Source organism: Trichechus manatus, unplaced genomic scaffold, assembly GCF_000243295.1.
Source record: "Trichechus manatus latirostris isolate Lorelei unplaced genomic scaffold, TriManLat1.0 scaffold00097, whole genome shotgun sequence".
Lineage (NCBI taxonomy): Eukaryota > Metazoa > Chordata > Mammalia > Sirenia > Trichechidae > Trichechus > Trichechus manatus.
In genome coordinates, this window is record NW_004444033.1 from 9,409,312 (window position 1) to 9,437,164 (window position 27,853).

A 27,853-nucleotide genomic window follows, 5' to 3' on the forward strand; every position below is an offset into this window, starting at 1 on the left:
AATGTTTCCAACCCCCAAAGACAAATAAAGATCGGATTTATAAAGATACCGATAATAAAAGGCAGTAATAAAAAAAACTAAAAAACAAAATGAAGTATTCAACTTACGTCAGAACTGACTTATGATGGAGTCATCTGAATGGAACCCCGTCATTTCATAAGTCAAGGACTACCTGTACTAGGCAATTTACATGTTACTTCACTCATTCATTCACTCACTCACTAACAAAACTTTTTGGAGCACATGTTATATGCCAGGGAGTATGCTAAATGCTTAGGATAGAAATATTACCAAGACCATGTCCCTACATCAAGAAGCCCAGACTCCTGCATGGGCACACAGTGATAGTCCACTGTGGCAGTGCCACCCTGCAGGTGTTGATAAAATGCTTTAGGGGCACAGAGGAGGAAAAACTCTTCAAGGAAGTCATTACTATCCTCATTTTCAAATTAAAGTAATTGGTACTCAACCAAGAACTTCATTAAGGTTATACCTCTAGTGGGTGTAGAGTTCTGTGTGACTCCACAGCCTGTTTTCTTCTGGAATTCCATGCTGCTTTCAAGGAAAAGATCTATGTCTAATCCAGTGGGATGGCTTAAAGTGTTGTCAATGATCCAGTGAATCTATTTGTTCCAGAATGCCAAGAGAATTCTTATTTCCATTGATTAACTGATCTTGTCTTTCGTTATAAGAACAATTTCCTTAGTTTCCCACCTTATTTAACCTACCCATTAGCTAAGCTCTTCACATATTATCCTATTGATACACCTTGTCCCTCTCATCTACCCATTTATACAAATATGTGTATCTATTTCCATATGCATAATTCCATAGAGACACAAAGTACTTATCCCGTGAAAAATCAAGAGATTCTTATGCAGACGTACACATTTACACCAAAATACAAACATACACAGACAAATGTTACTCAAGATACACAGGCCGAAGCTTCCATGGAAACATAGAGAGGAAACCTTGTCCACAGGCTTGATGCCCATGTGAGACACTGGAGATAGTTCTGGAGAGGTGGGTAGTTGAATGTGCGGATGAGAAACAGTATGGGCAGTCAGCACGGAGCAAGCAGACTGTGAGGTTTTATAACATCTTAAAATGGTAAGTGGTCCCTGTATTTGAATAGCTTTGGTACAGGCCACTTGCAAAAACATGAAATATTTCTCTTCTAAGATACAGTAAGCCAAAATATATACGTATGGCAAGTTCACCAAGCCATTGGTAAATAATCTAGTGTTGACTTTTAATTTAGAAATAACTGACCAAATTCATCCCAGCCTCCCGACTGCAATTTTCCCACTGCAGAGTACATTGATTTGTATTACCTTATTGTTTTTTTCTCATTGTAGCTCTTTGTTTTTATTATTTTATTATCCTACTGGTACAGTATATAACCTGATTGAACTTTCATGAATTTATATATTATCGAGCACGTGAATTCCCTTTGTCATCTTTTGAGACCAAGGTTTCATCTTTTTCTATTCACATTTCTTAAAAATGACCTTTGTGTTAATGTATAACATACGGAAAAGTGTACAAATCGTAATAGTACAGCGTCATGAACTTCCACAAAATGAACACAACTGTGTAGTCAGCACCCAGACCAAGAAACAAAACATTTCCAGCAGGCCAGAGACTCCCCCTCTGTCCTCTTCCAGAGTCATGCTGCCCCGCATCCTGCATCCCAGGATCATTGTTATTTGGACTTCTAACGTCAAGTACTAATCATACTTTTTCACATTAATGGAATCATATAGTTTATTTTTTGTGTATCTAGCTTCTCTTGCTTATGTTTATGAGATACGATTGCCTAATACATGGTTCATTCTAATTGCGTTCCAGTATTTCACTGTGTGCTTACCATAAATAATCCATTTTACTGTTGATGGACATTTAGGCTATTTCTGGCTTGTGGCTATTATGAATAGTACTGCTGTGGACATTCTAGTTCATGACTTCTGATATCTTTTTGTCATATACCTAGGAGTAGGATTGCTGGGTCACAGGGTATACAAATATTCAGCTTTAGCAGATACTGCCAAATATTTTTCGAAGTGATTGTGCCAATTCACACTCCCATAGAACTGCATGGGCGTTCCAGTTACTCACCAACACTTCAAGTCATCGGTCTTTTAAATCTTAGCTGTTCTACTGCTGTGTAGTACTGCTTTGTTGTGAATTATAACTTGAATTTTTCTAATGAGTAGTGAGATTGAGCAATTTTTTCATATGCTTATTGGTCATTTGAATATCTTCTTTTGTGAAGTGCCTATTGAAGTCTTTAGCCATTTTCCTTTTGGGTTATCTGTCTTTCTCTTATTGATTTGTGGGGAATCTTTATATATTCTGGAAACAAGTCCTCTGTCAGATCTATGTATTGCCGATAGCTTTCATTTTCACTCTTTTTATGGTTCGTAATTTTCATGCAACTCAATTTATCATTTTTTTTTCCTTTATGGTTAATGACTTATATCCTGTTTACAAAATCTTCTCCTATCCCGAGGTCACAGGAATATCTTCTACTTTTTTTTTCCTGAAAGCTTTAATTTTTAAGTTTTCACATTTAGATCTACTAACAATCTGAAATTATTTGGGATATGATGTTAGGCAGAGGTCAAGATTTGGTTTCTTTTTTCTATGTGGGTATCAAATTGAGGCTCTGGGTGATATTATTTTCCTTCATATAGGGATTGTCTTGCTTTCTGGTGGGTTGATAGAGTGAAGGAAGTTCACTTAAGTTGAATCAAGGTTAAAGTGATTTGAAACTCATCTGCAGCTACCTCTGCTCTACCCCAGCTGATAATGTAGCTCTTCCTTCTTTTTCTTCTTTTTTCCATTTTTTATTAAAGTGTAACTTACACACCATTGAATTTACACCTTTAGCGTCCAGTTCTATCACTCATCTGTCATCTGTCATACTGTGTGGCTTGAGTGTTACTGTGATGCTGGAAGCTATGCCACCAGTATTTCAAATACCACCAACCATGGTGGACAGATTTCAGCAGAACTTCCAGACTAAGTCAGACTGGGAAGAAGGATCTGGTGATCTACTTCTGAAAAAATTGGCCAGTGAAAATTTTGTGGATAGCAGCTGAACATTGACATAGTACTGGAAAATGAGCCCTTCAGGTTGGAAGGCACTCAGAATATGACTGGGGAAGAGCTGCTTTGAGCTGCAATATTGAAAGATTCTATTGGCAAAAAGTTGAATGACACAGGAAGCATCAAAAGAAGATGGAAGGAATACACAGAGTCACTGTACCAAAAAGAATGGGTTGACTTTCAGCCGTTTCAGGAGGTAGTATACCATCAAGAACCTACAGTACTGAAGGAAGACGTCCAAACTGTACTGAAGGGAATAGTGAAAAACAAAGCTGCAGGAATTGACGGAGTACCAACTGAGATGTTTCAACAAACAGATGCAGGGCTGGAGGTGCTCACTCATCTGTGTTTAGAAATTTGGAAGACAGCTTCCTGGCCAACTGACTGGAAGAGATCCATATTTGTGCCCATTCCAAAGAAAGGTGATCCAAGAGAATTTGGAAACTATCCAACAATATCATTAATATTGGCAAAGAATATTGAATATACCATGGACTGCCAGAAGAACAAACAAATCTGTCTTGGAAGAAGTACCGCCAGAATGCTCCTCAGAAGCAAGGATGGAGAGACTTCGTCTCACATACTTTGGACATGTTATCAGGAGGGACCAGACCCTGGAGAAGGACATCATGCTTGGTAAAGTAGAGGTTAGCAAAAAAAGAGGAAATGAGATGGATTGATACAGTGGCTGCAACAATGGGCTCAAGCATAACAACAATTATGAGGATGGCAAAGTACCAGGAAGGGTTTCATTCTGTTGTGCATAGAGTCACTATGAATTGGAACCAACTCGATGGCACCTAACAACAACAACATCATTAATATCACACACAAATAAAATTTTGCTGAATATCATTCAAAAGCAGCTGCAGCAGTACATCGACAGGGAACTGCCAGAACTTCAAGCCAGATTCAGAAGAGGACATGGAACAAGGGACATCATTGATGATACCAGATCGATCCTGGCTGAAGGCAGAGAATACTACAAAGATGTTTACTTGTGTTTTATTGACTATGCAAAGGCATTCGACTGTGTGGATCATAACAAATTATGGATAACATTGAGAAGAATGGGAACTCCAGAACACTTCATTGTGCTCATGGGGAACCTGTACATAGACCAAGAGGCAGTCATTCGAACAGGACAAGGGGATACATCAAGCTTGGTAAGGTAGAAGGGCAGTGAAAAAGAGGAAGACCCTCAACAAGATGAACTGACACAGTGGCTGCAACAATGGACTCAAACGTAGCAACAATTGTGAGGATGGTGCAGGACTGGACAGTATTTTGTTTTGTTGTACATGGTTTGCTATGAGTCAGAACTGAGGCGATGGCACCTAACCACAACAACAACAGTGTACAGTTCTGCCAGTTTTGACAAAGGCAGACAGTTGTGCAACTACCACCACAATCAAGATATAGAGCAGCTCCATCACCTTCCTTCCTCCCTGAACTCCGACATTTTCTTACTCGGCTCCATGAGACTGCTTAAAACTCTGTTCTGCTTCTCAGAAGCCTTCAGTTTAGTTCCTATTCTCCTATAGCCTCTTGTCTGGTGTAACAAAGATTCAGCAAATGTTTTTAGGGGGAAATCACTGAGTGTGAGATCATTTCTCAGGTCTTCCCTCTCTCCAGTGTCTTGGTCCCTCAATTCCTGGTTACGCAGCAGGTCTCCTATGCCTTCAAAGGAATTTTGATTTTTAGCATTTTATCCAGATTTTCAAGTTGTTTTCACTGACAGCGTTGGACTGCCGCAAGCTATTCCCTTCTAGACAGACACCTAAGTAGTTATTGACATTAAACGGACTCATGAAGACCCTTCTCCACAACATTTTTTTGGTATCCATCTCAAAATGTCAAAGTTGGGAACTCTGACTCCTCCATGTGTTGAGTCATGGAACGAGCTTTGGAAGTCAGACAAATCTGGGTTTAAATTCCAGCTCTGCCATTTACTAAAATGTAGCAGTGAACCTGAATCTCAGTTTCCTTATTTTCAAGTGGGAATGATAATAACAAGAGTTTCACAGTCTTGTTTTGAAGAATAAATGAGATAACATATCAAGTACCTTGCACCTTGCATAGAGTTGGCATTCAGTAAATTGTAGATACTGTTATGTGATATATTATCACTTCTCTTAGATCTGTAAAATAAATGCATCTCTTAGAAATGATGGAAAAAGGGTGAGCGTAGGTGGTCCCTGAAAAGCAATACTCTTTTCTGAGCACCCTGTTAGATGCTGAAAAGGAGGCACTTGGATGAGCTTGTGTTATTCACAGCCATGACAAGTTTATTCACAGATACTGAGACATGGGCTGTACATTTTTTTTTCCTTAAAAGGTCATAGAATTACACATAAACCATCTGAGTCAAAGGGATCTTAAAAATCTATTCCAAATGCTTCATGTTAAACATGAAGGCATTGAGAGGCCAAGAGCTGCTGTTCAATGACTGGTTCAAGGTTGACTCGCTCATTAGTGTCTGTTTAAATCAAGCAAATGCCCTAAGATCATATATTCCTCCCTTTCTAGAATACTCCGAGCTTCAATATTCAACTCTAAATATAAAACAGAAACAATTCACAAGAGACAATTTTTAATGTTTTATTGTTACTGGCTCATTCTAACTCAAACTCACAGATCTATTTTTAAATATTTTATTTTAATTTCCATCCCCACAAATTATGTGATTTCCTGCCAACTCAGACTGCAATAGCTAGTTACCATTCCTTTCTCATTCCAAACATTATGTCCTGTAGCTTTTCATTCTTATGTCCATTATTAAGAAATAGTCTGCCTTGCCCTCTAATCCACAAGACAGAAAGCAGCTCACGTAAACCCACAGAAGGTAGTCCCTTCAAGCTCATCAGGTGAAAGGGGATGAAGTGGCAGTCTCTGTCCTTATGGACCCTGGAGGCAAAGGTGACCATGTGTGTGCCTGGCATTCTCCTCTGTGGGCAGGGACAGGCTACAATCACCCCCAACAACAACACTATCACTACTACCACCACCACTACTGCCACCACCACCGTCACCACCATCATCATCATCACCACCACCTCCACCACCATCACCACCACCACCTCCACCACCACCACCACCACCATTACCACCATCATCATCACCATCATTACCACCACCATCGTCACCACCATCATTACCACCATCATCATCACCACCACCACCACCACCACCACCATTCACCAGCACCATCACCACCACCACCACCATCACCACCATCACCACCATCATCACCACCACCACCACCTCCACCACCATCACCATCATCACCACCACCACCATCATCACCACCCCCACCACCCTCATGCTTTCCAGCAAAGGCAACACTTTAAGGATCATTTTTTGGCCAGTTCTTTTGTTTAGCACATCTTTCAAGCTCTTGTACTCTGCTAGTGGATTTAGTAGCCCAAATCCCATATGAACCAAATAACTTGGGAAAGTTTCTTGATTACAGAGCACACAGTCCTCTCATAAGAGCCTCTGCTTAACACCAGGAGTCTCGAGGTCTCTGCCTAGAACCTTCTTGGCTCAAGTCTCCACATGGGTGACTCTTTCCTGTGAATGTGTTTTCAGCCTACATGTCTCTGCCTCAGGGACGCCATCCTCATGTTGCAACCTCAGCTGGCCCTCCAGTGGTCCTCTGACACATCATACTGTTTGCTCAGGACTGGGAATGTGTGTATTGTCTGTGCCCGCACAGAAATGTGAGCATCTCGAAAGCAGGGTCTTTGCTCATCACTGTGGGTCTGGGCCTGGCTCAGAGTACTCACTAGGCCAGCCAACCAATGTGGGCACATACCCACTGCAGAGGGTCAGCCTTTGGCTTCACTACTTACTACCTGTGTAATTGCAGCAATTGACTTTAACACAATGAACTTATCCGTCCGTCCTTATCATAAGTTAAGAATGCACATCTCACAGGGTTGTCGTAGAGATCCAGTGAGATAGATAGCTACAAGGTGTCCACAGGGCGGAACATTAAAAAGCACCTAGTTAACAGTAGTTACTCTTATTCACTCTGGAGTCCCTGGGTGGTGCAAATGGTTAATGTGCTTGGCTGCTAACCAAACGGTTCAAGTCCACCCAGGACTGCTTTGGAAGAAGGCCTGATGATTTACTTTCAAAAAATCAGCTGCTGAAAATCCTTTGGAGCACAGTTCTACTCTGACACACATGGGGTCACCATGAGTCAGAGTTAACTTGACGGCAACTGATTTTTGGTTTTTACTCTTATTCACTTCATTTAACCATATAAGTAAAAATTAAAATTATTTAAAACCTGATTCTTCTTGTTGGCTATATAAAGCTATTAGTTTTTATAGAGGATCCCTAATTTGATTTTTGCCAAAGAACTCCATGTTTTAATAAACTATTAATAATAAGACCCTTCACTCTCCTAGCCCCTTAGGGAAAATAGTACCATTCTATAAACACTTGCGGTCAGTATTTTGAAGCAGGGTTTTCGCCATTTGGGCAGATACATACCAGCAATGTTTTCCCATTTGTATCATCTAGAGAGATGCTAGCTGATGTTTCTCATGCTCCTGGATGGTTCCAGTTAGTGACTTCCTGAGGACTTTAAGAAAACCACTACTCCTGGAGGTCTAGAAATCTGCCTTAGAGGAGAAACACCTCTTTTTCTCTTATTACACCTTGGTTCTCCTGTAGTGAATAGTTTCCCAGAAAACCCACGTTTAGCCCCATGTCTGAACAGTTGAATCAAAGGAGCGATAAATAGCACCTGGCTTTTGGCCATGACTGGGAGGGGACGGAGAAGAGGAAGACAGGCTTGTTTGCTGAACTCGGTCCAGCTCCGACTCTCCCCTTCCCTCTTCCTGTACCTCGGGCCGTTCCCTTCCGTACCATATCCGGTCTAGACCCAGCTATGCCCGCAGAGAACCCCGGTAACTGCCTCCAAGCCAAGTCAGCCTGAATCCCTGTGCAGGGCACTGAGCTGAAAACTGTGGTTTACTGGGACGGAGCGAGTAATGGTTCACTGCGCATCCATTTCCAGCTGCAAGGTAACTCTGACACTAGGGAAAGATCTTAACATACAGGACAAGAGCTCCATCAGCTTTCTGGCCCTTAGACCCTAAATCTGAGAATAGAAAGGCAAAGAATATTTAAGGCGAACTCCACTTAGAGTCACTTTGCCATTCACTTCATGTTTTCTCTATAAAGCTTCTCTAACTTTTTCAGAAGCAGATTGCCAGGCCTTTCTTCTGCAGTGCCTCTGGGTGGGTTTGAACCACCAACCTTGCAGTTAGTAGTCAAGCGCTAAACTGTTTGTAACACCCGGGGACTCCAAATCTCCCTTTAGTCATTCTTAAATTTTAAAATAAAAATCCTCAGAGAATTGGGAGCAGGGAAAGAAAAACTAAACAAAACACTGACTCCGTGGGAGGATTTTCGGACAGTGCTTTGATTTTTTTTTTTTCCTCTACAAATTTAAATGTCTCTAGGTTTGTTGATTTACAAGAACAATGCGGGCAAGCAGCACCTTGCTTTCTTCTAATCGCCTCTGCCTACATCCGAGGCCTGGGGTCAAGGATGGGAGGACTCTCTGGGGTGAACCAGTTGCTGGCGAGCAGATTCCGACTCATGGTGACCTCATGCGTGTCAGAGTGGAATTGTTCTCCACTGAGTTTTCAATGGCTGTTTTTTTGTAAGTAGATCACCAGGACTTTCTTTCAAGGCGCCTCTGGGTGTACTCAAAGCTCCAACCTTTCGGTTAGCACCCAAGCGCATTAACGGTTTGCACACCCAGGGACTCTTGTGTGCGGTGGGAGGTACTGCAATCTCCACCAGTATCAGAAAGTAGGACACTTATGTTTTAAATGCACTTTCCAGGGCCCTGCCCCAGAATTCCCTCCAGGTATTTTTTAAAAACCTCTTCCAGAAGATTCTGATATGCAGTCATTTGAGACTCACTACTCTGGAGTGGAAGTACACCATAAGCTCCACGGGACCGAGGACCATCGTATTTGTTCACTGTTGTACCCCAGCATGGGCCTGGCACATAGAGGGTACCAGATATAGATTTGTTCATAAATTTACTTATCAGAGCACAATCTTGGTACTTTGTTTTCATCTAAACGCCATCCTCTAATACTTAGCTAATCATGTAGCAAGTGGGTCTTAATTTGGGGGGAAGGAGAGAGGGGCAGAGACTGCTTTGAGAAATTGAAGAAGGTTAGTGGCCCCGGTGGTGCAGTGGTTAAGAGCTCGGCTGCTAACCAAAAGGTCAGCTGTTTGAACCCACCAGCCACTCTGAGGGAGAAAGATGTAACAGTCTGCTTCCGTAAAGATTACAGCCTTGGAAACCCTGTGGGCAGTTCTACTCTGTCCTATAGGGGTCGCTGGGAGTTGGAATTACTCCATGGCAATGGTTAATGCAAGTTAATAGACATAAAATTTGGCCTACAGTTTCAGGGGGTTCAGAGCCTCCCTAAAACTCATTCAGGGGTTCCAGTCTTTCATCCCACAAGTGTTTTTTAATGCCCTCCTGTGTCCCAGCAGGGAGTCAGGACTACAAGGAAGCCAATTACGAGCCCAGGTTTGGCAAGTTTTCCAGCTAAGAGCTGTCTCGTGAATTTTCTTGCCCCCTCTCCTCAGACTTATACAAAGACCTCCAAAATTTGGCCTGCATGGGAGAAAAAGGAATTTGAATGGGATTTGGAGCCCTTATCACCTTCTGGCTCTGTAACCTACATGTGTAATTACGTTTTATCACTCCAACTAGATTTTAGGCTCCTTAAGATTAGAGCTCATATCCCCAGAGCACTGAGCAAGGAACTTGAAATGTGTTCAGGATACAATCATCACTCATATGCGTGCATTTGGGACAAGTAGAAAGAGGTGGCAGAGGCTGAGGAATGAAGTTAAAATAGCCTAGTGACTGCTCAAGACGGCGCCTGGCTTTGCTGACAGGCTTAAAAGGCCCTCAAGGATCCCTGCTCCTCAGTTTGCAAAACAGGCTTAGATGATGCCATTACTAGTGCTCCTAAGATGGATACAGACCAGAGATGACATGCTAGGCAGGTTTTTACTTGTGAAACCTAGACTGAGAATCTAGAAATCCAAGACCAACTCCAAGCAAGCCCCATCACTTCTCTGAGCCACCATTTTCTTACGGTGCAAAATGGCAGAGGATGGAGATGGGGGAAAGCAAGCTATATGCATTCATAAGGACTATTTCAGAGCCTATTTATCAAATGAAAGGAAATAATAAGAGCCAAAAGCTGCCTTTCCCATACTCGTAAGGGACACCTGCCTTTCTTGCTTACTACTCCTGTTGGGGCAGGTCTAGGGGTGTGACAGCGATTTACCGTCACAGTTGCTATTCCTTTCGTCCTTCTAATGTTTAACATTTATTGCTGTGTTTCAAGTGCAAGAGAGTTAACTCTATATTATCCACTAGTAAATTTTTACTATTATCCAATAGTAAATTTCTATAATTATTTGTAATTCTCCAGACCCTCTTCTTCTACCCATCGGTCAAGTTCCTAACCACCAGCAGCAGAAGCCTTTGGCCAGACAGGCTTTGAGGGTCTGAAGCTTAAACAAGGGGTGTCCTTGACTGAGGTCTAAAGCTTCTTGGCTTTGAGTACTAAGATTTATAGTCATCACTGTTTTGTATTAACTACACCACTTCTTCACCCCATTATTTTGAACTATTCAGGAGCCGACTCTCTAATTATTGCATTTTCTTTAAACACAAAATAGTTTTTTGTACAACTGCCTCATTTCCCCCTTAAGATCCTACGGTGCTAACGGAAAGGTTGGAGGTTCAAGTCCAACCAGAGGCACATCAGAAGAAAGGCCTGGTAATCTACTTTTTAAAACTCAGCAATTGAAAACTCTGTGGAGTACAGTTTTCCTCTGACACACACAGGGTCACCATGAGTCAGAATCGACTCAGTGGCTCCTCGTTAACGTCCTAACTAACAAGAATACTTGAGGAAGAAATAATGTTTTAAAATATATAGCCTACATGAACTAAAATTCATTCCTCTTAATTACGTTTTCATCCGCCTTTTATTCCAGGTATTACCAAAACATTTCACGATCATCGTTTGAAATTCCACGGTGATCAAGAGGCTCAGAGAGGGACCTCTGATTGCTGACGTGTAAGTAGAGTTTATGTGATTTTTTCTTTAAGGTTCTGCTATTGTCAGTCACAATCTTTGTTAATTTTCTAGATCCTTGCACATAAAGATGCATTGTGAGAAATCATTCTTGCTGCTATGCCCCTCATAGTTTAGTTACCAGCCAATCAATCAGTTGCAATCTATAAAGAACTCTCTTAAGTTCAGGAAGAATTGTTTCCTGTTTTGTAATCTGATTTCTTGCTTTTCTTCCCCTCTTTTGTCTAATTTTAAAATTATAAAAGCCATACATTCTTGTTATTTCAAGAACTTGAACCTATTTTTAATTAGCTACATGATTGCATAAGGTAAGTAATGAAGGCCCCCTTTCTTTCTCCCTACCACTAAAATCCCACCCACTCTCCCTCTCACATTTAATCACAGTTAACAGCCACAACACTACAGAAGACTTTTATATGTGAACTTTGAGAAATTGGACAAGACAGACCACTCTCTGGAATCAGAATTAACATTTTCGGATCCATTCATTCATTCAACAGAGCTGATCTGAGCATCTAATCACGTACCAGGCACTGTGCTAGTAAGTGCAGATACAGGAAATGAGGAAAGCGCAGTCCCTCTCCTCAAAGGTTACCATCTAGAGCAGGACACAGACCAGGCAGCAGGCAGTTACAGTAAGGTGAGATGAGTTCCATGATGGAGAAGTACCGGGGCACTAGGATAGTACATCAGAGAGGCGCCTGACCCCACCTGGAGAGAAGAGGCCAGGAAAGCCCGCCCAGAGAGGCGGTATCCAAGGAAGCCTTAGCCAACTGGAACTTCCCGTTCAAGGAAGCAGCATGTTCCTAGAGTCTAGAAAGACCATGAGATATTTTCAGAACGCCTGGCGATCACTATGGCTGAAGCGTAGGGCGCCTAGCCCGATCATAAGACAGCTGCAACACACCAATTACAAACATATTCTGATTTTAAAATAGCAAACATATGAAAAGAAGAAGTGATGAGACATAAACTTTTATTGCCTAAAGATTTTATATCAGGTTCTTCTAAACTATGATCTTTCCTTTTGTGACTGCTGTTACTCGCTGTTAAGTTGGCTCCGACTCATGGTGACCTTACGTATAACCAAGGGAACACATCTTCGTGGACACTGGTAGGTTTGACCCCATTGCTGTAGTAGCTATTGTGTGAGTTCATCTCACCGAGAGGTTCCTTCACTTTCACTGACCCTCTACTTTTCCAAACACGACGTCCTTTTCTAGCAATTGGTCTTTCCTGATGACGTGACAAAAGTAAGAAAGACGTCTCGCCATTACAATCTGATTTACAAAGATTAACTATACACGAAGTTTTTCTGAAGTCTTTGTGCAAAGCACCTGTTTGTAAAATTGTTTCCAAAAAGCCAGTATCCTTAATACATTTTTCTAAAGCCAGCTAACATGAAAGTCTCTCCAAACATTGTTTGATCATCTAGCTCAAATCCCCAGGTTAAATATTGGACTGAGACTCATGACTCCTACCCTGGAGAGGATTCTGTAATTTTCATTTTCTCCTGCACATGTGATATCCTAAACCAGTCCTGGATCAATAATGAAGTCGTCACTTCCAGTGAAGAATAAAGAGACAATGAACCAGCCTTCCAGGGTGAATGAGCTCACCTTGCACGAACACTAGTGATTTCAGAAGTGTCTTGGTTTCCCAAGGCTGCCATAGCAAAATACCACAAAATAGGTTGTATTAAAGAACAGAAATGTATTGTCTCACAGTTCTGAAGCCATCAGCAGGGCCGTGCTCTCTCTGAAGTCTCTAGGAGAAGATCCTTCCTGGTCTCTTCCAGATTCTGGTAGCATTTCTTGGCTTACTTGGCTTGTAGATGTCCATTTTCTTTTATTCAGTGGGCACTCATATAGGATCAGGGCCCCCTGTACTCTGCTTTGACCTCAAGTTAACTGAGAACTCTTCCAAGGCCCTATTTCCAAACAAGTCCACCTTTACAGGTACTAGAGATTAGGACTTCAACACATATCTTTTTGGGGTCACCATTCAATCCATAACAAGGAGCCATAGTACCCCTTACTTTCAACAAATCCTCCTCACTTGGCTGGGGGAAGAAATCCCACCAGCAGAAACAAGGGGAGCTTTCAGAAGGTGGAGGCTGGAGAAGGCAAAGGAAATTTCACACGTTTAAAATTTTCCCAAAGTTGGCCCCAGGAGGAAGAACAGTCTTTTGGGAATATAGTTCTCAGTCAATTATTATTTCAGGATTCTGTTGGTCACTTCGTCATCATTTTTTTCAGATTTTAGTTTATTTGTACATGAGCTTCCCACTGATCTGTCTGTCCTGAACATCCTTAGCATTTACATTACTCTCAGAGTATTTGGTTTCTCTATGGCATGTTACAGTTGCTTGTCTACAGCTTTCATTATAAGTCAGTTTTAAAATTGGAACATGTGCCTTTTCCATTTCTCACAGCACTCGGGGAGATTTTGCTTACAGTGAAAAAGCCAGTTGCCCTTGAGTCAGCTCCGACTCATGGCGACCCCATGTGTGTCAGAGTTGAACTCTGCTCCACTGGATTTTCCATGACTGATTTTTTGGAAATAGATCACCAGGCCTTTGTTCCAAGCCACCTCTGGGTGGGTGCAAACCTCCAACCTTTTGGTTAGCAGCTGAACGTGTGAGAGTTTGCACCTCTGAGGGACTGGATGCATATTGTAGACACTTAATATTTGTTGACTGACTGACTGAATGAATGAATGAATAGACGGATGATTAGATGCAGCTTCTGAGCCTACAGTTCATTTGCTTTAAGGCTGTCTCCAAATGATGATTATTAGTGCTTCTTTCTCCTCACTTGCCCGCCCCCACTCCATGAGTGGAAATAAGTCAGGGTTGGGGAGAGGGACTGAGAGCAAGATGTAATTAGCTGATGACAGGAGACTTACCTCTTTCCCCAAAGAGGTGGTGGTTGTTGTTGCTGCTGTTCTTGTTAGTTGATGCTGAGTTGGCCCCAAGTCATGGCGACTTTCTGTGCAGCAGAAGGAAATGTTGCCTGGTCCTGTGCCATCTTCATGATCACTAGTACGTGACAGAGGTGGGAAGTGGGAGACAGTAAATAGGGTGGAAACATCCCAGATAAGGCCACTGTTCCATGTGAACACCATTTGGGGAGCAGAGAGGGAAAGATGATGGGACTTACTGAGTTTCTGATTGGAACTTACTGAGCTTTAGGGGCGATGGGACATCTAAGGGCATTATCTAGAAAACAAAGGCTGTGTAAGTCTGCAGCTCCCGGGAGAGGGTGAGATAGAGATTTTCAGAGTCATAGCCTACAGATAGTAATGAAAACCATGACAGTCACTGAAGCCACCTAGGAAGCTGCGTAGAGAGAGAGAGTAGTGGGTTAAAGGCGTCATCAGAATGTATGTAGAAAGTTCTCCTGGTGAGTCGCAGGGAAAGGGCCCTCCCACAAAGGAAGACATCTGCTTGCCACTTCTAATGAGGGTTTCTGAGGACTGTATATTGACTAATGTGTGTGTCTAGCTGCTGCTCTTGCGCCTTATTTCTTCGGGGCTATTTTGTTTCTTCTCCCATCCTCTCTGTTGGGGGCTCTGCCCAAGCCCTGCCCATGGCCTTGCCCTACCCGACCCCCAGCTGCCTGCCCAGGGGTCTCCTACGTCAGCGCCTTCCTTCTGGACCATTGTCCTCATCAGCCAACAAGAGCTGATGGGACGGGATCAGGGGGAGGTCAGGACTGGCCTCCCTAGTGATTGAAGTAATAGAAGGCAGGTCTCTCCCAGACTTGGGCAGCTGAGACTCAGGTGCCATGGAGCATCATCTAGACAGACCATCGGGAAAGGGCCCAGTTAGGGGAGGAAGATATATGCCCCTTTTGCCCTAACCTCCCTACTTAACCCATTGTTTCCTGCTAATCTTCCCACACCCTCTGCTCCCTAGAGTATGCTTGGCAAAATTTTAAGGTTTCACTGCCAGACTAGAAGGGGAGCGTGGGATGACCTAGGCCACAGATTGGCAGCAGCCCCGACAGAGCCTCTCCTTTCTGGGCCCCACCATCCAAGGTCATTCGGATGGGACCATGTTTGCACCAGAACTGGATCTCCCTAATTTGCTCTGCTTAGTGAGATGCAGGGGGTCCGTGGGTGGTGCAAACAGTTAAAGTGCTCAGCTGCTAACCAAAAGATTGGAGGTTCGAGTCCATTCAGAGGCACCTTGGAAGAAAGGCCTGGCAAGCTACTTCTGGAAAATCAGCCATTGAAAACCCTGTGGAGCACATTTCTACTCGGAAGCACATGGAGGTCGCCAGCAACTGTGTGATGCAGAAGTAAATAAGTAAAAATTAAAAAATGGTGTAGGGGCCCCATCTGGAGCAAAGGAGAATGAAGAAAACCAAAGACACAAGGGAAAGATTGGTCTAAAGGACTAATGGAGCACAGCTATCACAGCCTCCACCAGACTGAGTCCAGCACTACATGGTGCTCGGCTACCACCACTGACTGCTCTGACAGGGATCACAATAGAGGGTCCCGGACAGAGCCGGAGAAAAATGTAAAACAAAACTCCAACTCACAAAAAGGACCAGACTTACTGGTCTAACAGAGACTGGAGAAACCCTGAGAGTGTGGCCCCTGGACACCTTTTAGCTCAGTACTGAAGTCACTCCTGAGGTTCACCCTTCAGGGAAAAATTAGCAGGCCCATAAAACAAGCAACAATACACTTAGCTCAACCATGTATATGAGACTAAATGGACAAATGGAAATGGGGAACCCAAGGTTGAAAAGGGGAGAGGGTTGACACATCACGGGGTTGGCAACCAATGTCACAAAACAATGTGTGTTAATTGTTTAATGAGAAACTAATTTGCTCTGTAAACCTTCACCTAAAGCACAATTAAAAAAAAAAAATGGTGTGAGGGGCTTTCATTCATTTCTCTTTTATTTTCTAAATATACCTAAATATATCTTTTCCTTTAAGCCCTCTTCTTGCTTTTTTTTTTAACCCCCCTTTCTTCCTCTCCCTCAATTCTTTTCTTAGCAGAAAGCCTGTACCTTTCTTTGACTTGTCTGTTAGCAGAAGAGACTCTCGGAGGTCTAGAAGCCTCCTCCTTCTTCTTTGCATGCTCCCCCCGCCCCCCTCCAGTTTTTTAATGAACTTTTGAGATTCCAGCTCTTTTCAAAGATGCACTTCCACACATTCCTCCTTGGGTTCAGTGAGTAGCCAGGAGGGAGAAGCCTATTTTCTCACAGGCACCCAAAATGTGGAGGACACCTGAGTCTGTGATTTTTATGAAAATTGCTGTTTGCATAAAACAAGAAGGTAGAAATTCTGAAGGCAAGTGAAAAGAGCTGTGAATCCATGAGCGGCCTCATTGGGGTGTCCCAAACCAATGGTGGCCGGTAGCCAGCGTAGGTGCCTCTCCAACTGTTTCATTAATTTCACTCAGTGTTACTCTCAAGGGCTTGGAGAGAAAGATAATCTTCCTCTGACATGTAAAAGAAATGCTTTGAGTAGCAAGCACCCAGCAGGCTTTGCCCTTGCTTTAGAACCACATAAATGGGCGATTTTATAAGCCCTCTGGGCCAATATTTTCAGAGTCAGTTGAAGCTCCCGATGGAGTGGAAAGAGAAGTGTATTTTTTTTTACTTCCTCCTTCCTTGTGTTCTGCAGAACAAGCTCCCTGGAAACACTGGACAAAGTACTCAGTCTCCTGTTAAGTTCAGAGTCAAGCGCCCAAAGTTGGATCTGAAGGGTCTTTCTTCAACTCAGATTCTTACCTGCTAGTGGCTGTAGATCTAGGCTCAAATGTGAGAAGTTCTTGAATCCACTCTGTCTCCCTGGAGCCTGACCTCAAGGAGATAGCTCTCAGGGGCCTCGTCACAGGGTGTGAGAAGGGAAATACACAGTGAGCCTGGGAATAGCCCAAGTGTGGTTAGGGATTGAGGGGGCACTGGGGCACAGATCCCCATGGTCTGCCAACATTCAGGAGACCTTCATGGTAAGGAGGATAAGAGGACATTCCAGCATCACCCTGGGCAGAAACTGTGGCCAGATGATGGAGTTTCCCTGTCCAGGCAATTACACCTGACTGAAAGCATAACTTCCTGCCTAACGTGGCTTCTGAGAGGAAGAGATGTGACAGGTAGACAAGCCAAGATGGGGGCCACAGGTAGCAAGAAGAAAAGGAGACAATGGTGCCAAGTGTTCTCATTTCCAGCTTTCCAGTCTTTTGCTCCAAGAGACATTAGTGTGCATGCAGTAAAGAGAAAAGAATGATCATGTTACTTAGCTTCGAACCAAAATCATCAAAAGTCTTACCTGTAATTCTAACTGTGACGGGATTTGTACACTTAAGGGACCCAAACTCAGCTCCTTCCAAACTCTGCTTGGAGATGTCCAACAAAATTAAGTTGTGAACATTTTTCACTACTCCATGTGACAGTGCTCCAGCAGGATATAAATAAAACAAACTCTCAATCTGGGGGAAAAAAAAATCGGAGACATTTTCCTTCCTACTATTCTTTGTATCCCAGCTCCTACTTAAAGCTAAATTAAATCTAGATTCTTTAAATTTATTTTTACTAGAGGACAAGGCAGAGCTATGTTCCCCAAAGCAGATATTTTAGGCCAAACTTATTACTTCTCCCCTCTTCCCTTTTGTTAATTCAAAACAAAATGCCTATCATTCACTCTAACACCAGCCTTTAAAAAGCTGGAGACAAATGGAATCTGAATATTCACGCCAATGTGGCAGAAATGAGCTGTGATTTCGGCCTGCTGGCTCTTTCCCTGACAGGGAAAAGGAGCAGTTGACTAGTTTAATATCTTTGGCTGAAACCCCTTTGTCAGAGCGGGATGGAGCAGGCCAACATTAATATTGAGGCCTGTTATTTAATGACCAAAATTGATATATTGTGGAATGGTGCATCCTGAGTGTGGAGAAAAGTATGTTTGTCATATGCAGAGGATGGGGAGGAGGGGCGTGAATGCAAACACATGTTGGGCCCTAGGGAAGAAAAACTAAGGAGCGCTGTCGCTACGTTCCCCAAGGGCTTCATCCCGTTGGTATATTCTCCCCTTGATTTTGAATCTGATTTCATCACAGAATTATACAATTTATAAATATAAAGACATTAGTTATAATGAGACACTCTGGGGACATATTTAACTGCTTCCACAGAATACTGGCTATTGATTTAGGATAAAAGAGGCTGTTGTACATGGGGGTAGATGGGAGAGGCTTGTGACCGTCACTAGCACCATCTGTCCTTTTTCCTTGTCCTCAAACATACATGTTCTGTCATTCACTAATTTACTCATTTTACACATATGTATTGAATTGGACCTTCTCCATCCTGGGTGCTGTATTAGCTGCTGGGCTGTAAAACCAATTCCAGGGCTCCTTCATTCTTTCCTATAAAATGGACCCTTTTATTCCATGCAATGGAAAGTTTGGTGAATCCAATAATGTTTTCATTGACGTAAATTGTGATTTCTGATACTGTTTATTTATTTTTGATTGGTCTCATCTTGGCAGAGAGTCACAATATTTTAAGTTTCTCTGCCCTCTCATCACCTACCATACTTCATTATGTGGTTTATACGCAAAACCCGGCAGTGCACTGGCTGTATTTGCAATTTGACTTTTCTGCAAATCGTTACGGAGAATGAAGCATAATTGCCCCCTATATTATTTGTTTCTTAAATGCTAGTTTTTATGTGGCAATTTTTTAAAAGGGGGAATGCAACTGCAGTTTGAGAATTAAAAGCCAAATAAGGGTGGGATGACCTTTTTTCAGGAGTGCTCATAAGAATCAAAGGTAGTGACAGGAAGTGGATTTCCCGCCAAGTCGAGGGAGCTTAAGCCACAGGGCCCCTCGCTGGCACAGGCCACCACCCCGTTCCTAACTCTGTACGTTTCATAGTGTATTCTCTTTCTTGGAGAAGGCCTCCCAAATTGTCTGATCTTCAGGTTCCACAAAACCTGGATCTGCCCTGAGACTGACGTAAACAGATAAACCGAGATGATTTGGCTTCATGTCTAAGCCAACTGAGGGAGTCAAGCAAAGAGACCATCAATGGATGAAGAGTTGCCATTTATTTTTTTTAAGGCTTTAGAATGAATTCCATTTATTTTCCAAAGTGCACCCCACTTGAATAAAATAACAAATCAGTTTTCCAAAGCACAAAGGAACATAAACAGGAGATTCATTTTTACTTCATTAATAAACATCACATATTAACTTGTCCTAATACCGAGCTGGCCAGACCCTGCTAGGAAATGGCTCCTAGTAAGGAGCATTTGGAGAGAAGCACACATCCTTCCAGGCAGTCACCTGGCCGTTTCATCCTCATTGAGGTTCTTGCCACCGTCTGCCTTCTCTTATCCATTTGCAGGTCTGTGAGACATAGCATAGTGCTGTGATTAAAAGCACAGATTTGGGGGTCAGGCTGCCACATATAAATCCCAGCTCTACTGTCTACTGCCTCTGTGACTTTGGGCAAAGCACTCCCCTTGTCTGGGCCTCGGTCTTTTTGTCTGTAAAATGAGGACAAAAAGGATTGTCCTGAGGATTTAAATCTGTAAAGTTCTTAGAAGAGTACTTAGTACATAGTATATCTACATAACCGATGGTTGAACAAATAAACATCTCCATCAAGACCGAGTGCTAGTGTGGGTTGCCTTGTGGGGTCTTCCTTGCTACTCCTCACAGTGCCTAAGCTGGTACATGATCAGTCATTAATGAAAGCATTCGTATTCACGAAGAGCAAAATACCACAAATTGGGTGGCTTCTAAGAACAGAAATTTATTGCCTCATGGTTCTGGAGGCTAGAGGTACGAATTCAGGGTGTCGGCAGGGCCATCCTCTCTCTGTCTGCTCTAGAGGAAGATATCTTCTGGTCTCTCCCAGCTGCCTGTGGGTCCCGGCATTCCTTGGCTTGCAGCTGCAGCATTGCTCCAAGCTCTGCCTTCGTCATCACGTGATCATCTTTCCTCCTCTTCTATAAGGACACCACTATAGTGGAGTAGGACCCACCCATCTTATTCTAGTATGACCTCATGTTAACTAATAACATCTTTAAAGACACTATTTCCGAACAAGGTCATGTTCACAGGTCCCAAGGGCTAGGACTCCAACATATCTCTTCCAAGGACGCAACTCAGTTCATGACAGGGGTGAAAGAGGAACATTTGGCAAACGCACTAATGACCATAGCACTGGTATTATTGGGGACTTGGGCTCTCAGGTCAGAGCTTTTCAATAACTTGAACAGCAAGTGTTTACCACGTGTAGCAAAATACTTAGCACTGTGAGAAGATATGAATGGAGCTCTGGGGCCTGACGTTGAGCCACTTCGCACTTGCCCAACAGAAAGAAGTTCTGGAACGTTTGAAGAGCAAAGCCATATGGTATTGATCACAAAAATAACAGTGCCGACGATGCTGTAGAAGTTGAATGAGATAATGATTCTGGGATAAAGGCTTAGGGAAGGCTTCACAGAGAAGATAACACGAGCTGGACTCTAGAAAAACATCTGGAATTTGCAGACGTGGAGGGCACTTCAGATTATGAGAGAGAAGAAGCAAAGACAAAGGCCAAAAGGCAGAAATGAGGACAGGGTGGTTACAGGGCCAAGGAGTTTGGCCTGGGAATAAATTGTGTTTGTGTATGAGGGCTACTAGTTGCAGTTGAATTGACTCCAACTTCTAATGACCTCATATGTGTCAGGGTAGAACTGTGCTCCACAGGGTTTTCAATGGCCGAAATTTTGGAAGTAGATCACCAGGCCTTTCTTCCAAGGCACCTCAGGGTGTACTCAAGCTGTCAGCCTGGGTTAGCAGCCAAGTGTGTTAACTACACTACCCATAGGCTCCCATATGCAGGTTGGGGAGCAGGAATCATTTGATGGATAGGGTGGAACCATTTCATGGATGGTCTCTGGGGTCTGCAGAGAAACAAGATGGTGTCGTATGGGAGAAAGATAATCCTTCTTCACTAATCCCCCCCAAAACCAAGGTATCTAACCCTCTCACTCACCAGCCCTCACCAGTGATGCCTATTCCCAAGATCAAGGGTCCTGGACGCCCAACAGCTTCCCAGTACAACAGGGCCAGTCACTAGACGGAGATAGCAGCAAACATTGACGCAGGAGCGTCCAGTGTAAGGAATCTTTGATCATTCCTCCTGCTAACCAAGACTATCCAAGTTTAAGGGAAATAGCCTCTCATTGCTAGGGTCAACTCAGCCTTTTTTCTATGCAACATCTGGTTTTAAAATTCAGCTGAGACCCTGACTTAAATCTGTTTAACTTAAAAAGCAGCAAGAGAACATCTTGTTTTCATGAATGTCCAGGGGCTGTGTGTCAACAAATAAAAGGTCTGCTTGTGGTATGCAAAGTGGAAAAGCTGGTCCTGAGATGTTCTGCCACTGGGATAAGTTTATTGCGGACTGCTTGTTTCTTGGAATCATGAACCAACATTTGGAAAACAAAGTGAACCAGTTTCATTTCAATCAGCACATTTCTGCTTCATGGTGGGTAAGAAACATGTCTTTAGTGTCAGAGGCTCGTGGGGTCACCAAGTGGATACAATCTGGCCAGATGCCTTCACCCTGCTTCATCCTTAGCCACGAAGTTAACGTCTTAAGTGGATTCCTTGCATCCATGGACATTCTGGCAGACAGCATCTGAGAGATCATTATTTTTGTTACTCATACAGGGTTCGAGGTGAGAAAGAAGGTGAGAATAGCTCACCATCCCTCAAGGCTGACTAGCTACTCCTCAAACACTTGTTTAGGAGAGAGAAGTGGGATGAGAGGGGTCTTATTTATCAGCGTCTAGAAGAGTGAGTTTCATTCTGTTATACGTGGAGTTGCCATGAGTCGGAGCTGACTTGTAGGCAACCAGAAACAACAATAATAGTGAGTGTCTGGCCCGTAGAAGATGTCAATATATATTTCTTGAATGAAATACAACCTCCAGTCTTATAAATTCAAGTTCTTTTTATGAATGCATGTCTCTTGGTATATTAATATCATTCCTGTTTGAAATAACTGTTACTGCCTGGATTGATTTCCTAGTTTGCAGTAACAAAATACCTCAAGATGGCTGGCTTTTAAGAATAGAAACTTATTGTCTCACAATTCTGGAGTCTGAGAGTTCAAATAAGGGTACCGGCCATGTTGATTTCTTCTAAGGGCTCTGATAGAGAAACTGTTCCCATGCTTCTCTCCAGCTTCTGGTGGCTCCTAGCAATCCTTGGCATTCCTTGGCTTGTAAATGAATCTTCACATGGCGTCTGTCTTCCCCCCATGTGTGCCTGCATGTCTATTCTCTCCTTTTATAAGATACCATGCAGAAAGGATTAAGGTTCACCCTACTCCCACATGACCTCGTTAACTAATAACATCTTCAAAGAAAGACCTCATTTCCAAACAATGTACATTCACAGGTACAAGGATTAGGACTTCAACAAATCTTTTTGAGGAATACAATTCAATCCACAACATTGCCTGTGCCTTACTCTGATCCAAAGAAAACCAATAAGCCATCCCTTAATTCTCGCATAGCAGCCTGCTGTTTTCCCCCCTAGTTCTTATCCCAATTTGTATTTAATTTATTTATGGCCTGTCTCCACCATCAGACTATAAGCACCATCAGGGCAGGACAGTTGTGTTCACGACTTATGTGCCATACCGAGCAAGGTCCTACTACATAAATGATGCTTTATAAATATTTGTTGAATGTTTCCACTGAAATTCTTTATTGTGATGACAGTTTGTAGAATCTCAGCCACCCTTTGGTATATCTGAATTTAAATACAATGAAGAAGATCATAGAGCTCGTAATGCAGTTGAATATATAGGGCCTTTCTGTGTAATAATGCACTCACATTCACTTGGCCATACACTCTACTGGAGGTCTTGGTGAGATGGGTTAGTCTAACATTTCTATTTCTCAACTTAAAGTCAGGTCATATCTCCCATATAGCTGGGCAAGATTAATGTCCTTGCAAATGGCAATAGTTTAGGATATTTTCTCTCAAATGATTAACTCATTCCTGGTGAGATTAAATCTATTACTTTAGCCATATTAGTGCTAAATTCTGGCCAACAAAGCAACCTGGTAAAGGTAGTCAAAGCATCTGTGGGTCAGGAAAAAGATGTTGTGGGTACCCAATGAACATATGCCTTAATATGCACATCCATTGTCTAGTGGTCACCTTAGAACTTTCTGTTGGTCAAGCAAGATACAAACACTTCAACCTGAGTGAGATCCAAATGGATTCATTTGCTCCATTTTGCTTTGGTGGCCTATGTAGACAGGGTTGAAATGAGAATGATTTGCAAGTCCCAAAGGATCTCAAGAGAAATGCGCATTGGTGTACCAGAGGTGCAATTCCACAATAGTCTCTTGATGTTGTGTACTTGAAAACATTCCCCAAGAAACAAAGCTGGACGCAGAAAAAATAAGGAGAGAAAAGAAAAATAGTACCCTAAATTCTGAACAATTCTACTTTAATAGGTTGTTCTGTCTGCCAGCTGGCCTCAGTGTTGACTACTTGTAATATATACTTTTGGTAGGCTGCATGTAGTTCTTGGAACTGTTTATATTAGGCTGCAGAAACTTAATTATTCTGAAATTGGCAGGACTCACTTTGGTTACTTAATACAAAATTGCTTAGTCATCTTTATACACAGTGTGGACAGCATTGTTTCAGTGTGAAAAATTGGGAAATGCAGATGGGCTCCAAAGAGAGTTTAGGTCAGGTAGAAAAACAAGAAAGTATCGTTTTTCAAGATGCTTGGCAGGTGGTTGCCACATGTTTTAATTTGAAGCTAGGCAACTGTTGAGTTGAAGTCCTTGATTACAAGTATTTTTCCATTTTCTTTATGGATTTTTCCGGAAGTAAAAAGCTGCTGCTGGTGCTTCTGTGGCTGCATTCTACTTCTACAGTTTGCAAAGTGCAGGTTTCATGGAGAAGTGTGAGGAACGCTACAATCAGCTATCGGAACCACTTTCTTGTCCTCGGAAAGAGACAAGGATGTCATTGCAAGCTGGGTGTTGCAAAGGTCTACCTCTTGATTCTTTTGGCTTGAGTACGTAGCTCACCGTCCTTGAACTAACCAGTTAAAAAGTAGATGTCATCAAGTCAACTCCAACTCATGGCAACCCCGTGTGTGTCAGGGTAGAACTGTGCTCCACAGGGTTTTCAATGGCTGATTTTTCAGAAGTAGATCTCCAGTCCTTCCTTCCGGGAACTCCAAACTTGAACTACTGCCATCCAAATGCAATGGATACCCAATGAACATATGCCTTAATATGCACATTCATGGTTTAGAGGTCACCTTAGACTTTCCTGTCTTTAGAGAAGACAATCATTCAGAGATTCAGTAAGGAAGTAGGCGGGGAAAATGAATTCCTTCCGTGTATTTTAGCGTCTGAAGTGGTGCTGGAGGCCTCCGATGTTTCCAGAAATGCCCATGGCAACCCCACACTCTTCCTGTGACCTGGGCTGGGGCTTCTCAGGGAGATGGTGCTAGAAGATTAAAGTCCTGTAGCCAATGGGTAGAGACGCCAGGCCTAGGAAGGGTAGGTTGCCAAGCAAACATCCAGAATAGCACCTTATGTTTCTAATTACCGAGCATGGTTAGAGAGCAAAATCAGGCTACACTTCTTTTTCCCCCAGACTGACGGAAGCATTTAAATGGCCTCCGAATGTCAGTGTTTAGTTCTAATGATGATGGAGGAGTGGCAAGGACCCTCCAAAGACCACGGAAATTTGGACTGTTTCAGCTTAACCCTGACTCTCTTCTTATACATCATAAGCCTTCTTTCTGCTTTTTCCTTTTTAAACGTCCCGGAACAAGCCTATTCCCTCTATTACAAATGCCTAATATCCCTCTTCCAGAAACTCGAATATCTTTCTGAGACAAAGTTCTTTTTGTCCGCTAGAGGAAAGCAACCACATCTGTAAATCAAAACATAAAATAGAGCTGTAGTGAACTGCCCCCTCCCCAGAATCATTGAGAGCTCAGCTGGAGACATGGGCAGCCAAGTTCATTTGTTTACCAATTAAGTCTAATGAGTAAGCAACGCCCTGGAATTTATTCCAGTCCAACAGACATGAACCTAGTGCCAACTCTGAGGAAAATATTCAGTTAAGAATTTTGCGGGAACACCAATGCTTATTGGAGCATTATTCACCATAGCCAAAAGGTGGAAACAACCCAAGTGTCTGTCAACAGACGAAAGAATAAACGAAAAGTGGTATATATACAAAATGGAATATTATCCAGCCATAAAGTGACATGAAATTCTGATACATGTTGTGACATGGATGAAGCTCGGAAGTATTAGTGCTGAGTGAAATAAGTCAGACACAAAATGACAACTATTGTATCATTCAACTTATATGAAATATCTAGAACAGAGAAATGCCTTGAGACCAAGGTAGATTGGTGGTTAATCAGGAACAGAGGTGAGGGGGTGGGAGGGTAAAAAGTTGAGGGTGGGGGTAATGGAGATCTTTTGTTTAAGGGGTAGTGGGTTCCTCTTTGGGGTGATGAGAAACTTTTAAACATAGCGGTGATGGTTGCACAATATGGTGAATATAATTAATGTCACTTAATTCTATACTTAAACCTGGTTAAAATGGCTGTAATCTTTATGGACGCAGACTGCCACATCTTTCTCCCTCGGAGCAGCTGGTGGGTTTGAACATCTGACCTTTCGGTTAGCAGCCGAGAACTTAACCACTGCACCACCAGCACTCCTTATACATATTTTACACAATAAATTTTATTTACAAAGAACTTTGTGGGATCTTAAGAATGAGTAACATGTAGAGGCCCTACCCTCAAGGAAAGAAGCCCTGGTGGCACCACTTTAAGCACTCGGCTGCTAAGTAAAAAGTTGGCAGTTCAAATTCACCCAGAGGCTCTGTGGGAGAGAAAACCTGGTGATCTGCTCTTGTAAAGATTACAGCCTAGAAAACCCTATAGGGATAGTTCTGCTCTGTCACATGGGTCACTACGAGTGGAAATCAACCGGACGGCCCCCAACAACAACAATCTTCAAAAAGGTTACGTTCCTTTAGGGAAGACAGTCATGGAGTTCGTAATGAAAATACGAGAGATAGCCTAAACGTTCCAACAGAAGTAAGATCTGGGTCAGTACGCACTCATGTCAGTGAGTAAGTGGTTCAGAGATTCCAGGGTCTTGTGCTACTCTTAGGTAGGCCTGAACGGTGAGTCACTTCTTGTACAAAGAAATGTCCAGATACCCGCAAACCACCAACACGTGGAATGGCTGTCTAAACAACTTATGTAAAAGGAAGGAGGAACCGTTCTAGCCCTGTTTAAATTCGTTATTTGATTTCTCCATTTAAATGGTGTGTCCTTGGATTATCTGTTATGTCCCTTGGTTTGGTTTCAAAGCTTTGCATCTTAGATTATCAACTCCTAGAAGACAGTCTCTCACCTGCTTCATGAGTCAAGAGTACAATAGACACATTTGATAATCATGATGAATAGAAGTTGAATAATTCACAGGGATTAATTAGTCCCCAGTCATACTAATAACATGTCCTTTATGAACAAGAATGTTGCTATTAACGCAATACCTTTAGGGTACACCTTTGAATTGTTTCCAATAGTATAAATGGATTTGCATACTGCCATCTAAACTCTCTCACCTTGATTAGCAAGATTGCTGACTAAGGCTCTGGATCTAGTTTTTGAGCACTAAACTGGAAATATTAGCTGAACAAACCCGTCAAAAAGCAGACACATTAGTTGCGATATTTTTATAGCCGAGAAGTCCACCAAGTCTAGAGCGTCACGCACAAGTAAAACTTGTTGTTGTTAGGTGCTGTTGATTTGATTTTGACTCGAAGTAACCCCATGTGACAGAGTAGAACTGTCCCATAGGGTTTTCTAGGCTGCAATCTTGATGGAAGCAGATAGCCAGGTCTTTCCCCTGTGGAGCCGCTGAGTGGGTTTGAACCACCGAATGCTTAAGCATTTCGCCACCAGGGCTCCTACAAGTAAAACTACTCTGACGTAAAATATGCTGAGCTCTTTACCAGGTTTGGGGCCCTGGTGGTGTGGTGGTTAAGAGCTACAGCGGCTAACCAGAAGGTCGGCAGTTTGAATCCACCAACCACTCCTTGGAAACCCTATAGGGCAGTTCTATTCTGTCCTATAGGGTTGCTCTGAGTCGGAATTGACTTGAGGGCAACAGGTATACCAGGTTTATAACTGGTAAACACTTAGACCTATGCCATAAACCACTCTTGGGCCTTAGAGTAGACTTGCTACTCAATCTGAAGTGTGATCTAGCCTCAGGCGCTGTCTCAGCCTCTCGCATTTGGCAAACATTTCATTTTCTCTGTAGCAAATGCCCAATCCCAGTGAGACTGCCCGCATCTAAAAGACTCTCCACAGGACCACGGTCTCAGGGAACATCTAGCTCAATTGGCATAACACAGTTTATAAAGACAGTGTTCTACATTCTACCTTGGTGAGTAGCGTCTGGGGTCTTAAAAGCCTGTGAGCAGCCATCTAAGATACTCCACTGGTCTCATCCCTTC

At 42.7% G+C, this 27,853-nt stretch overlaps 1 protein-coding gene across 1 annotated transcript in view; it reads left to right on the forward strand.

The window, feature by feature from the left end:
* CALD1 (caldesmon 1) overlaps window positions 1-27,853 on the forward strand; it is a 163,490-nt gene that overhangs the window by 5,417 nt on the left and 130,220 nt on the right. The window contains exon 2 of the mRNA XM_023737132.1: window positions 11,179-11,261. The gene's annotated coding sequence lies outside the window, so the exon portion shown is untranslated. The remainder of the gene's footprint in view (window positions 1-11,178; window positions 11,262-27,853) is intronic.